General features: G+C 43.7%; 1 long non-coding RNA gene across 1 annotated transcript in view; it reads left to right on the forward strand.

Annotated features, from left to right (window-relative positions):
* LOC134358824 (uncharacterized) overlaps nucleotides 1-11,916 on the forward strand; it is a 29,440-nt gene extending 17,524 nt beyond the window's left edge. Inside the window, exon 3 of the long non-coding RNA XR_010020961.1 lies at nucleotides 11,886-11,916. This is a non-coding gene — a long non-coding RNA (uncharacterized LOC134358824). The remainder of the gene's footprint in view (nucleotides 1-11,885) is intronic.
* Nucleotides 11,917-12,486: the final 570 nt, after the last annotated feature.

Raw genomic sequence — 12,486 nt, forward strand, 5'->3', positions numbered from 1 at the left:
AGAAGTTTGGATAAGTACATGAATGGGCGGGGTATTGTGGGCTATGTCCAGGTGTGGGCCAATGGGACTAGGCGAAATAACAGTTCGGCATGGACTAGATGGACCAGAAATCCTGTTTCTGTGCTGTTATGCTCCATGATTCTATGACTCTGTGTTAGGCACTGATGGTCAATAGAACTATTGAAGTGATTGTTAAACAAGACATTCATGAAATTCTGCTGTAGCTCCTTTTTATGAGACTCAAAATTGTACAGTATCTGTTTCTATATTAATTTTGGTCAAAACAACATTGCAAAAGGAAATAATACATATTTTCTAAACTGACAAAATGGAAGCAGTTTAGAATGCAATCCATACACAAACATTCAGAAGAAAACATCTCAGTTCTGAATTTGAAATTAGCACTCCTGATGGTAAGATTGAACAAATGACAGCAAATGTATAACCACTGCTCGGAATCATAAGATATTGAGTTACTTGACCAGGGATCTACATTATACTGCTGGGAATAGAAGAGGTAGAGTCTGCCAACAGACTGTCATTGAAAACAGATCTGTCCACCAATTAAATTGCTATTGAAGTTGGGCCCAGAATCCCATGTAATTAGATACATACAAACTCGCTGTTTTACCAAAAACAGTTGTTGTTTTGATTGAGTGGGAAACAAGATGCTATTAGCAATTACTTGGCTTGCAATATTTTTGTGTATTTTGTGTAACCACAGGCAAATATGTAAGGATACAATGAAAAATAATTTACAGACGAAAGACATCTTTTGAAAATGAAGTGTATTTTGCTTTAGGAACTACTGTACATTTCTTGCAGCTACCAGCACCAAAATAAATGATGCATTGAATATGCATTCTATGTGGTGGTGATTCAAAGAGCTATCAGGCAAACATGGCAATATTGTACAGTAATTTTAAAGGGATGGGTGCCATAAAATTCAGTAAGAACCACTGAGAAATTCAGGGCTTTTCAAAGAATGAAACAAGGATATTACTGGGACTTGAGGACCTAAGCAATGGTTACACTGTTTGTAGCTTATAATAGATAAAATTATTACAGATCTCTCTCTGTAGTCACTGAAGAGACAACTTCTGTCTTATGGGTGCCACAAATAATTCAGCTATACATCTTTCTCCAGAAACATCTCAATGCATCTGGTTGAAATATTCATATTGGATTGATATTTTAATTTTCAATAGTTTGATTTTTTTTCTCTCCCAACATTAATTCCAGAGGCTTTATCAGAATACTTTAATGCTCCCTCAAGGAGTACTTTTATATGTACTCATTTTGATTATGTGAGAGACTTCGGCAAAGCTGCATTAATTGTCCATCACTTGTCCTCCGATGTACATAGGATTCTAAGTTTGCTAAGGCATTACTTGTCATGAACTATTTCTGGTCCAGCGACCCACAGCATCCTGAAACCCACCTATTTAACCCTTAGCCTAATCACAAGACAAATTACAATGACCAATTAACCTACTAACCAGTACATCTTTGGATTGTGCAAGGAAACCAGAGCACCTGGAGGAAACCCATGCATTCACAGGAAGATCATATAAACTTTGTTCCAGAGGATGTCAGAAGAACACTGAAATCTGATGCCTGAGCTGTAATTGTGTCACACTAACCGCTATGTTACCGTGGCGACCCCCATCTTGCATCCGGGCAGATGAATGCAGGACTTCAACCCAAAATGTCAATAATTTGTTTCTTCTCACAGATGCTGCACAACTTAAAGAGTTCTTCCAGCAGATTGTTTTCTGCCTTGGAAAGTTAATGCTATTTAATAATGTAAAAATATTAACAATGTAAATATAAAGTAAAATAACAAGCACTTTCCCATCTCCAAAGTGACGAATAACCAATTCAAATAAGTAAAGTTGTTGTTCACATGCTAGCTCTCCCTTATGTAAATCTGAGGGGCAGATTGGAAAGTGCACCTAGTTCCTCTCATCCACAGGCACTGTTCTGGCACAGTGCACAATAAGGAGTCCAAATAGCAGAGAGGAATTTTGAATGCATTGGCATCTAATTAAAAGGGCATTTCATACTTTTATGTTTCAATGCACTTTGTGGAGCTGCCTAAATGGACATTGAATAGCTACCGGCAAATATGATTCAGCTCATTATCTCCAGTGGCATGCAAGAATTTGGGCACCCCTGGTCAAAATTTCTGTTGCTGTGAATAGCTATGCAAGTAAAAGATGACCTGATTTCCAAAAGGCATTAAGTTAAAGATGACACATTTCCTCAATATTTTAAGCCAGTTTACTTTTTTATTTCCATCTTTTACAGTTTCAAAATAACAAAAAGGGAAAAGGACCCGAAGCAAAAGTCTGGGCAGCCTGCATGGTCAGTACTTAGTGACACCCCATTTGGCAAGTATCACAGCTTGTAAATGCTTTTTGTAGCCAGCTAAGAGTCTTTCAATCCTTGTTTGTGGTATTTTCGCCCATTCTTCCTTGTAAAAGGCTTCTAGTTCTGTGAGATTCTTGGACCGTCTTGCATGCACTGTTCCCTTGAGGTCTATCCACAGATTTTTGATGTTGTTTAGGTCAGGGGACTATGAGGGCCAAAACCTTCAACTTGCGCCTCTTGAGGTAGTCCATTGTGGATTTTGAGGTATGTTTAGGATCATTATCCTGTTATAGAAGACATTTTCTTTTCATCTTCAGCTTTTTTACAGACGGTGTGATGTTTGCTTCGAGAATTTGCTGGTATTTAATTGAATTCATTTTTCCCGCTACCAGTGAAATGTTCCCCGTGCCACTGGCTGCAACACAAGCCCAAAGCATGATCGATCCACCCCCCGTGCTTAACAGTTGGAGAGGTGTTTTCTGCACCCTTTTTTCTCCAAACATACCTTTGCTTATTGCGGCCAAAAAGTTCTATTTTAACTTCATCAGTCCACAGGACTTGTTTCCAAAATGCATCAGGCTTATTTAGATGTTCCTTTGCAAACTTCTGATGCTGAATTTTGTGGTGAGGACGCAGGAAAGGTTTTCTTCTGATGATTCTTCCATGGAGGTCATATTTGTGCAGGTGTCTCTGCACAATAGAACAGTGCACCACCACTCCAGAGTCTGCTAAATCTTCCTGAAGGTCTTTTGCAGTTAAACGGGGTTTTTAATTTGCCTTTCTAGCAATCCTACAAGCAGTTCTCTCGGGAAGTTTTCTTAATTACATTACGAACTGAGGAAACGGCTACTTGAAAATGCTTTGCTATCTTATAGCCTTCTCCTGCTTTGTGGGCATCATTGATTTTAATTTTCAGAGTGCTAGACAGCTGCTTAGAGGAGCCCATGACTGCTGATTGTTGGGACAAGGTTTGAGGAGTCAGGGTACTTATAAAGCTTTGAAATTTGCATCACCTGGCCTTTCCTAACGATGACTGTGAACAAGCCATAGCCCTAACAAGCTAATTAAGGTCTGACCTTGTTAAAGGTTATCTAAGAGCTCAAATCTCTCGGGGTGCCCAAACTTTTGCATGCTGGTCCTTTCCTTTATTCACTCTAAAATTGTACAAGTACAAAAATAATACACTAATCTTGCTTAAAATGTTGAAAAGTATGTTTCATCTTTAACTTTATGAGTTTTGGAGATCAGTTTATCTTCTACTCACTTAACTATTCACAGTAACAGAACTTTTGACTGGGGTGCCCAAACTTTTGCATGCCACTGTATATGACTCCAGAATACATTAATGATCATTGTATACAGTCCCTAGGCTTCTGTACTTCCTTGTGCTTCAAGACCTCACTATTCAGAAAGAATCCTGTCCTGTCCTTTTTGGGTCTAATGTGAATGACTCACATTTGTCTACAATAGCAAACATTTGCCAGAGTTTTGCTCAGTTGCTTACGATTTTAACTCTACTTTGTTAATGTACAGACCTATCATCATTAAATTTTGTGATGAGGACACAATTGACTTTTAAAAGCCAATTGATGGCAAAAATATTAGGGTAACAGTGGGTGGCATCCTATAACAACTGTTATAACTGGCTTACAGGTCAGGTCCTCCCTAGCTTACAAACACCAAACTCATGTACAGCCTATTCATCTGAGCAAGTGCTTAGGAGACTAGTGGGATGCATTTGCCAGCTGTTGCAATGTTGCAAGAATTGGCCGCCTGGAATTCAGTTCATGGCCACATTTCCCACTTGTGATCCATTCATGTTATGAGCAATTAACAGGAATGGAACCCTGCATAACCTGGGGAGCACTTGCATTTGAAGTTTTGATCTTAGGAAATAGTGCATATTTTCTCAAGCAGTTTGATAGATTACTATTAGGAGATGAAATTCAAGTTTTCTACCTCGACTTTATTTGCTGTTTTATTTGCCTGACGTCCCGCTCACCCAGGGAAAGTGTACAGGCAATACATTGCCTCTCCTTTCCTGGTGTAGTGATCACTGCGTGTTCTCTGTCTGGCCTTCTGGGCAGGAGTCCACTGCAAATAGTCTCTCCTACATTACTGCATCTGTAGCAACACCTTCTTGTCAGTGCCCCACGTTTCCACCGAGCTTGCTACATCATGGCGCGACCGAGAGTTTGGTGGTCTAACTGGATGGATCGGCTGGGCTCGTTAGTTGTGGTTGGCAGCCAGCCTAAGAGAAGGACAACTCTGAATCCAAACCCAGGCAGGTGGGGCTTGTTAGCCTTGTCAGGCCACCCACCTAGGAGAAGGACACTCCGACGTAACTCCTATGACCCGAGGACCTCGCTGTTACCGTCCCAGCTTGCTAGGCTATGGCAGATGAACCCTGGGTGTAAGGGGTGGGGCCAGTACCACGCACACTACACTCCACCTAAAATGCCATTGCGCAGGCCGAAGGACACGCCCACGTCTACGACCATCCTCCCCGATGCAGCCACTGTGGCTGGATCTGTCTGTCCTGTATTGGCCTCGGCAGCCACCAGCGAGCTTGCAGCAGACATGGGCAGCCCCCTTCCTAAATCTTCATTCGTGAAGTCAAGCCATGATAATGATCCTTTATCAATTAACTCTCTAAGTGTATTTAAATAAAAGTCAGAGGCAGTACAAAATTTCATTTGTTCTTTAAGAAGCAGAATTTAAAAGGCTGAGACAACATCATGCACCTAAATTGTTGACCTCTGGTCCAAGATTTTAGATCCCACACAATTATTTCATCACAGCTTCTCACGCAGTAAAGGTGTACTACATTATTGATAATGTTCATTTTCAAATGCGGTGTTGACTGTTAGTTCCAATTCTACAAGATTTCAATTTATAATATGTAATGGTACAATCTGTTACTTTAATATTTCTAGTTCAGATACAATGTACTAACTACAAGACTTTGTGCTGCTATGCTGCTGCATTAGTTTATGACATTAATTTGTTGCCCCAATACGACAAGCTGTGGGGCCTTTCAGGTCTTTTCTGAGGTCTTCCGTCATCACAATCAGTAGCTTATTTGGATGAGCCAGAACAAGATTTAAAAGGTGAGCAGAACCTTTCCGGACATTTTGGCTGGGCTCAATCACTGTGAGCAGTTGCTTGTTTTGGTGAGACAACATGAGATTTAAAAAGTGAATGGGGCCTTTCAGGACATTTCGATGGATTTCGGCCATCATGATTTGTTAGGCACTTACAAACAGCAATATAAAGAAGTTAGGTCTAATTGGAGCAGCCATTGTTGGGGTGGACTAGTGTTAGAGCGGAGGGTTTGATGCTTCAGCTCGAGAAGCTTAGTGAGAATAGGTGAAGATTAAGGTAAGTTTCTTTTTTTGTCTATTAGTGTATAGCTAGTGTAGTAAGAATGGGTTCAGGGTCAGTGGTGTGTTCTTCACATCAGATGTCGGAATTCTTGGAGACAACCAATCTTCCTGATAACTACATCTTCATGAGGTGCATCCAGCTGCAGCTTCTTACAAACCATGTTAGAGGACAGGAACTGCAGCTGAGTGGCATACAGCTCCTATGGAAAATGAGGAAAAGATAGATAAGATCTACAGCTAGGTAGTCACTACTAAGTTGCTGGAGGCACGTAGCTGAGCTACTGACAGGAGAAGGAAAAGAAATAGACAGACAATGCAGACTACACCTATGACTGTTCCTCTCCATAACAAATATAATAATAATAATGGCTCCCTCTGTCTAAGTAGACAATAGGTGCGCCCGGTTTAGGACTCAGTTAGGTGTGGAACAGCGTCGGCTGTGGCTGAATAAGCCGATTCTTGAGCGGCAGTCCTTGGCACGGCTGCTGCACACGAAGGCTGATGGCTGCAGCTGGGTAGTCACTGCCACAGCTTTCCTTCTCTCTCTTCTGTCCGACCACAGTCGAGTTGGTTTTTCCTCTGCATTGGTAACGTCTGTACGTACAGCCTGTCGCCAGGTGCAGCAATTTGCAGCTGTCTCGTCCCAAGTGTCCACCCTGATATCAGCAGGCTTCAGGTCACGTTTACAAACGTCCCTGTAACGCAGCAGAGGGCGCCCTATGGGCCGGGATCCTGCGGTGAGTTCTCCGTATAGGATGTCCTTGGGGATGCGGCCATCCTGCATGCGGCGGACGTGGCCAAGCCAGCTCAGTTGTTGCTGTGTGAGAAGGACATACATGCTTGGCATGCTGGCCTGGTCAAGGACGTCCTTGTTTAGCACGCGGTCTTTCCAGGAAATGCCCAGGATCTGACGCAAGCACCATAGGTGGAAGCTGTTGAGGCAGTGCTCTTGGCGTGTGTAGGTTGTCCAACTCTCGCTGCCGTAGAGAAGAGTACTCAGTACGCAGGCTCTGTACACTGCAATCTTGGTGGCTGCGGTGAGCTTGTTGTTTTTCCACACTCTCTTTGACAGCTTGGCCACAGCAGTGGCAGCTTTCCCTATTCACCTGTTGAGCTCTGGATCGAGGGACAGATGGTAGACTGTTGATCCTAGGTAGGTGAATTCATCTACCGCTTGCAGGGTGTGGTTGCCGATGCTGATACTGGGGGCTTCGCTGACGTCCTGGCCCATGATCTCTGTCTTCTGCAGACTAATGGTGAGGCCAAACTCTTGGCAAACATGTGCCAGGGAACTGACTAGCCTCTGGAGACCAGACTGTGTGTGTGACGAAAGGGCGGCATCATCAGCGAAGAGTATCTCCTGGATCAGGACCTGACGCATTTTGGTCTTTGCTCTGAGGCGTGCAAGGTTGAAGAGCTTGCCGTCAGACCTAGTGTGTAGGTACACTCCGTCATCAGGTGTCCTGAAATTGTACAACAATATGTGAGAGAAGACGATCTGGAAGAGCGTCGGGGCCAGGACGCCACCCTGCTTCACTCCACTTTGGATGGGGAAGGGCTCTGAGGATGATCCATCAAATTGTACTGTCCCCTGCATGCCGTCATGGAAAGAGGCAATGAGATTCAGCAGTTTTGGGTCCCTATGTTCTGATATTGGAGAGAGTTCAGAGAAGATTTATGAGAATGATTCCTGGAATGCAGGAAGCGTTTGTCGGCTCTTGGACTGCATTCATCAGAGTATAGAAGAATGAGAGGGGATCTCATAGAAACATTTCGAATGTTGAAAGGATGGAACAGAGTAGATGTGGAAAGGCTGTTTCCCGTAGTGGGTGAGTCCAGGACAAGAGGCCACAGTCTTAGGATTAGAGGGTACCCATTTAAAACAGAGATGAGGAGAAATTTTTTTAACCAGAGGGTCGTGGATTTATGGAATTTTTTGCTATATACAGCTGTGGAGGCCTGATCATTGAGGGTGTTTAAGGAGGAGATTGATAGGTATCTAATTAGTCAGGGTATCAAGGGATCTGGGGAAAAAGCTGGAAATTGGAACTAGATGGAAGAATAGTTTAGCTCATGGTGGAGTGGCGGATCAGACTTGATGGGCCGAATGGCCTACTTCTGCTCCTTTGTCTTGTGATTTTGTGCTCTTTGAAGGGCATCTGATCTTCTTCAGGAGTGCGAAGAGGCCTCTTCTGCTAACCAGGTCAAAAGCCTTGGTCAGATCGATAAAGGCAATGCACAAAGGCTGTCTCTGTTCCAGGCTTTTCTCCTGTAGCTGCCTGAGTGAGAAGGTCATGTCGATGGTGGATCTCTCTGCTCTGAAGTCACACTGGGACTCAGGGTAGACCCGTTCTGCCAGTGTCTGCAGTCGCTTCAGAACCACTCGGGCAAACGCCTTGCCAATGGTGTTGAGCAGGAATATGTCTCTGTAATTATTACAGTCGTTTGCAGTCTCCCTTTTTCTTGAACAATGTGATGATGTTTGCGTCTTGTGTGTCTTGGGCAACTGATTCCTCCTCCCAGCACTGGCAGAGCAGCTCGTGAAGGTGGCTTAGGAGCACTGGTTTCCCGCACTGGATCACTTCTGCAGGGATACCGTCTTTGCCTGGTGCCCTGCCGTGAGCAAGTGAGTCAATAGCCTTGCTGAGTTCTTCCTCTGTTGGGGGTAGGTCCAGCTCTTTCATGACAGGTAGGGCAGGGATATTGGCAAGGGCTGACTCAGTGACTATGTTCTCAGTGGAGTATAGGTTCTGGTAGTACTCGGCCCACCTCTCCATCTGCTTGGCACGGTCTTTGATGACCACCGTCCTTGGACTTCAACGGAGTGATCTTGCTAGCAGTGGGCCCGAAGGCTTTCTTCATACATGCCTTGCACATTGCCACTGTCGGTGCAGGTCTGGTTGTTCTGGCACAGGTTCTGCCAGTAGTCAATTGCGCAGCTTCTATCCGTCCTTTGAGCGTTGTTTCTTGCCATTCTCAGTGCAGTAAGATTCTTTTCTGACGAGTCTTTTTTGTAGTTGATCAGAGCTTCTCTCTTGGCATTGATGACAGGTCAAATCTCACACAGGTGAGATTCAAACCAATCTTGGTTTTTCCTCTCCTTCTTCCGGAGAGATGACATGGTGGTGTTGTAGATGGTGTCACGAATGAATTGCCACCTCTCCTCCGTGGCTGTGGCTGTATTTGCTTTGAAAGCCTGTTCCATTTGGTCATTGAGTTTCATGCGAAGTTCTGGGTTCACTGCCTTAGCGGTGTTGATGCGTGGTCATCCTTTCTGCTTGGTGTGGTGCATCTTCTTTGGTTTCAGTCGGACTTTGCTGCACACCATGGAATGGTCTGTGTCGCAGTCTGCACTGTGTAAGCTGCGTGTTAGAAGCACACTGTTAACGGCAGCTCTTCTGGTGATGATCATGTCCAGCTGATGCCAGTGTCCGGACCTTGAGTGTCTCCAGGAGACTTTATTGCAAGTCTTTGTCTTGAAGAACGTGTTGGTGATGCACAGCTTGCGATAGGAGCAAAGCTCCAGTGGTCTCTGGCCGTTGTCGTTCATCTTGCCAACGCTGAAGTGTCTGAGGCAGTCTGGCTATGAGCTGTGGTCAGATCCGACTCTAGCATTGAAACCACCAAACAGGATGATGTGTTCAGATTCTGGTATTTTGCTGATGGTAGTGTTAAGGTCCTCCTAAAACTGATCTTTTGATTCTTGAGGTGAGCCCAGCATTGGAGCATAGACACTCAGGATGTTCACTTTACCGGATGACATTGAAAGGCTGAGGGAAAGGATGCATTCTGACCGGCCGGTGGGAGGAACTATCATGGATAGCAGGCTGTTCTTGACAGCAAGGCCGACGCCATGCAGTCGGGGTTCCTCAGGTGGTCTGCCCTGCCAAAAGAAGGTATAGTCCCTCTCCTGCAGCACACCGTCTGCAGCAAGCCTGGTCTCTTGCAGTGCTGCTATGTCAACGTCCAGCCTCTTCAGCTCGGAGTCAACACCTGTGATTGTTCCTCCCCATAACAAATATACCGCTTTGGATACTACTGGGGAGGTGGGGGGGGGGCGTGTACTGGGGAAAGCCACAGCAATCAGGTATCTAGCTCTGTGGCTCTGAAGGGAAGTGAGGGGGAGTAGAGGTGCATAGTGGTGATAGAAGATGGACAGGATACTCTGAGGATGTGAACGAAACACCTGGATGATAAGTTGCTTCTCAGGTGCCAGGGTCTGGGATAATTCCAATCTGATCCATAGCATTCTAAAGGGGGAGGGTAAGTAGCCAGAAGATGTGGTACATATTGGTACCAACAACCTAGGTAGGAAAAAGAATGAGGTCCTGAAGAGAGAATATAGGGAGCTAGGTAGGAAGCTGAAAAACAGGACCTCAAGGATAGTAATCCCTGGACTGCTGCTTTTGTCACATACCACATGCCAGTGAGGGAAATAATCAGATAATTTGGCAGAATTTGTGGCTGAGGAATTCACGCAGAAGGCAGTGTCTCAGATTTTGGGATCATTGGGATCTCTTTTAGGGATCGGTACAAAAAGGATGGATTACACCAGCACTTGATGGGGACCAATATCCTTGCAGACAGATTTGCTAGAGCTGTTGGGTAGGATTTAAACTGTTTTTTCAGGGGAATGGGAACTAGCATCATAGGTCAGAGGATGGGGCAGTTGGTGTGCGGGTAGACACAATGTGTAGAGAATTTGTGAGGAAAGATAAGCAACTGACGATCAGAATTGCAGTCGGTGGGATGGATTGCAGTGTGTCTATTTTAATGCAGAAGTATCAGAAACAAGGGTGACAAGCTTAGAGCTTGGGTCAGTGGATGGAACTACACCGTGGAGTCTTGGCTTTCACAAGGGCAGGAAAGGTTGCTGGATATTCCAGGGTTTAGATGTTTCTAAAGAGACAAGAAGGGAGGTAAAAGAATGGGGGATTGGCATTACTAATCAGAAATAGCATCACAGATGTAGAAAGAGAGGGATATCATGATGGGGTTGTCTATAGAGTAAGTGTGGGTAGAAATCAGAAAAAGGAAGGGAGCAATTGCTATAATAGGATTATTCTACAGAACCCCCCGCCCCCACCAAATAGCAATAGAGATGCCAAGGAACAAATCGGGAGGCAGATTTTGGAAAGGTACAAAAATAATAGGGTTGTTGTCACGGGGGACTTCAACTTCCCTAATATTGACCGACACCTCCTTAGTTGAAAAGTTTTGGAGGGCACAGAATTTTTGGGTATGCCCAGGAAGGATTCCTGACTCAATAGGTAGACAGACCAGCTAGAGGCCCCGCGTCCATAAATCCCTTAAAGTTGTGGTACAAGTTGATAGGCTTGTTAGGAAGATGATGTACTTGCCTTAATTGGTCAGGGGACTGAATTGAAGAGCTACAAAATAATGTTACAGCTCTATAAAACCCTGGTTATACCAAACTTCAAATACTGTGTCAAGTTCTGGTTGCCTCATTATTGGAAATTATGTGGAAGCTTTAGAGAGGATGCAGAGGAGATATACCACGGTGTTGCCTAGATTAGACAGCATGTCATGTGAAAATAAGTTGAATGAGCTACGGTTTTTCTCTTTAGAGTGAAAGAGGATGAGAGGTAACTTGATAGAAATGTACAAGATGATTAGAGGTAAAGGTAGAATGTATAACCAGAATATTTTCTCTGGAATGGAAATGGCTAATACAAGGAGGCATAATTATAAGGTGATTGGAGAAAACTATTGTAGGGATGGTAAAGATAAGCTTTTTGTATAGAGGGTGGTCAATGAATGAAATGCCCTGCCAGGGGTTTTGGTAGAGGCACATTCATTAGGAACATTTAACGAACTCTTGGATGGGCACACATATGATATAAAAATGGAGTGTTATGTGGGTGAGAAGTGCCAGACTCATCTTAGAATAGGGTAAAAAGTTAGCACAACATTGTAGGCTGAGAGGCCTGTACTGTGCTGTAATGTTCTATGTGCTATGTAATGCATGTAAAAGGCATCACGGAATATAAAGAATTGGTTGTTGAACTTTTACTTTAAACCAATATTCCTCCAGAATGAGAATAAGGAAAAAATATATATTCAGAAAGGACTTCTAAATTGCTGTTTGTTTTACACTTTTGCCAGAATGAAATTTCACCACCACCTTGGCTTTCTTTCTTGGGACCTTTTAATACATTGGCTGATGCAATCAACTGGATGCATCACTTTGCTTGAGAAACTCCAGTGCCTGTTAATTTTCCAATTTTCTTTATTGTGTGTTGAAAAGTATACTCAATCATTAAAGTCAAAATAATAAATGTTGTGTCTGCCATTTCTTGATAGAATTATTGATTCCTCCTAATCAGCATATTTATCTGCATGCTGTCAAATTTCATCTAAATCCTTAGACTGTTTGTTGTCAGTTTTAAGAACACAAACACAAGGAAATCTGCAGATGCTGGAATTTCAAGCAACGCACATCAAAGTTGCTGGTGAACGCAGCAGGCCAGGCAGCATCTGTAGGAAGAGGTACAGTCGACGTTTCAGGCCGAGACCCTTCGTCAGGACTAACTGAAAGAAGAGCTAGTAAGAGATTTGAAAGTAGGAGGAGGACAACTGTTTGTTGTCATATATGAAAGGAATGACTCCACACTTATTCACTTTGGTATTAGATATATTTCTTTTGAGCTTTGTGTCCTAGGCATTTCTATCCCCATTTCACAAAGTATGAGCCCATTTCAGCAAA

This window comes from Mobula hypostoma, chromosome 2 (genome assembly GCF_963921235.1).
Source record: "Mobula hypostoma chromosome 2, sMobHyp1.1, whole genome shotgun sequence".
Classification (NCBI taxonomy): domain Eukaryota; kingdom Metazoa; phylum Chordata; class Chondrichthyes; order Myliobatiformes; family Myliobatidae; genus Mobula; species Mobula hypostoma.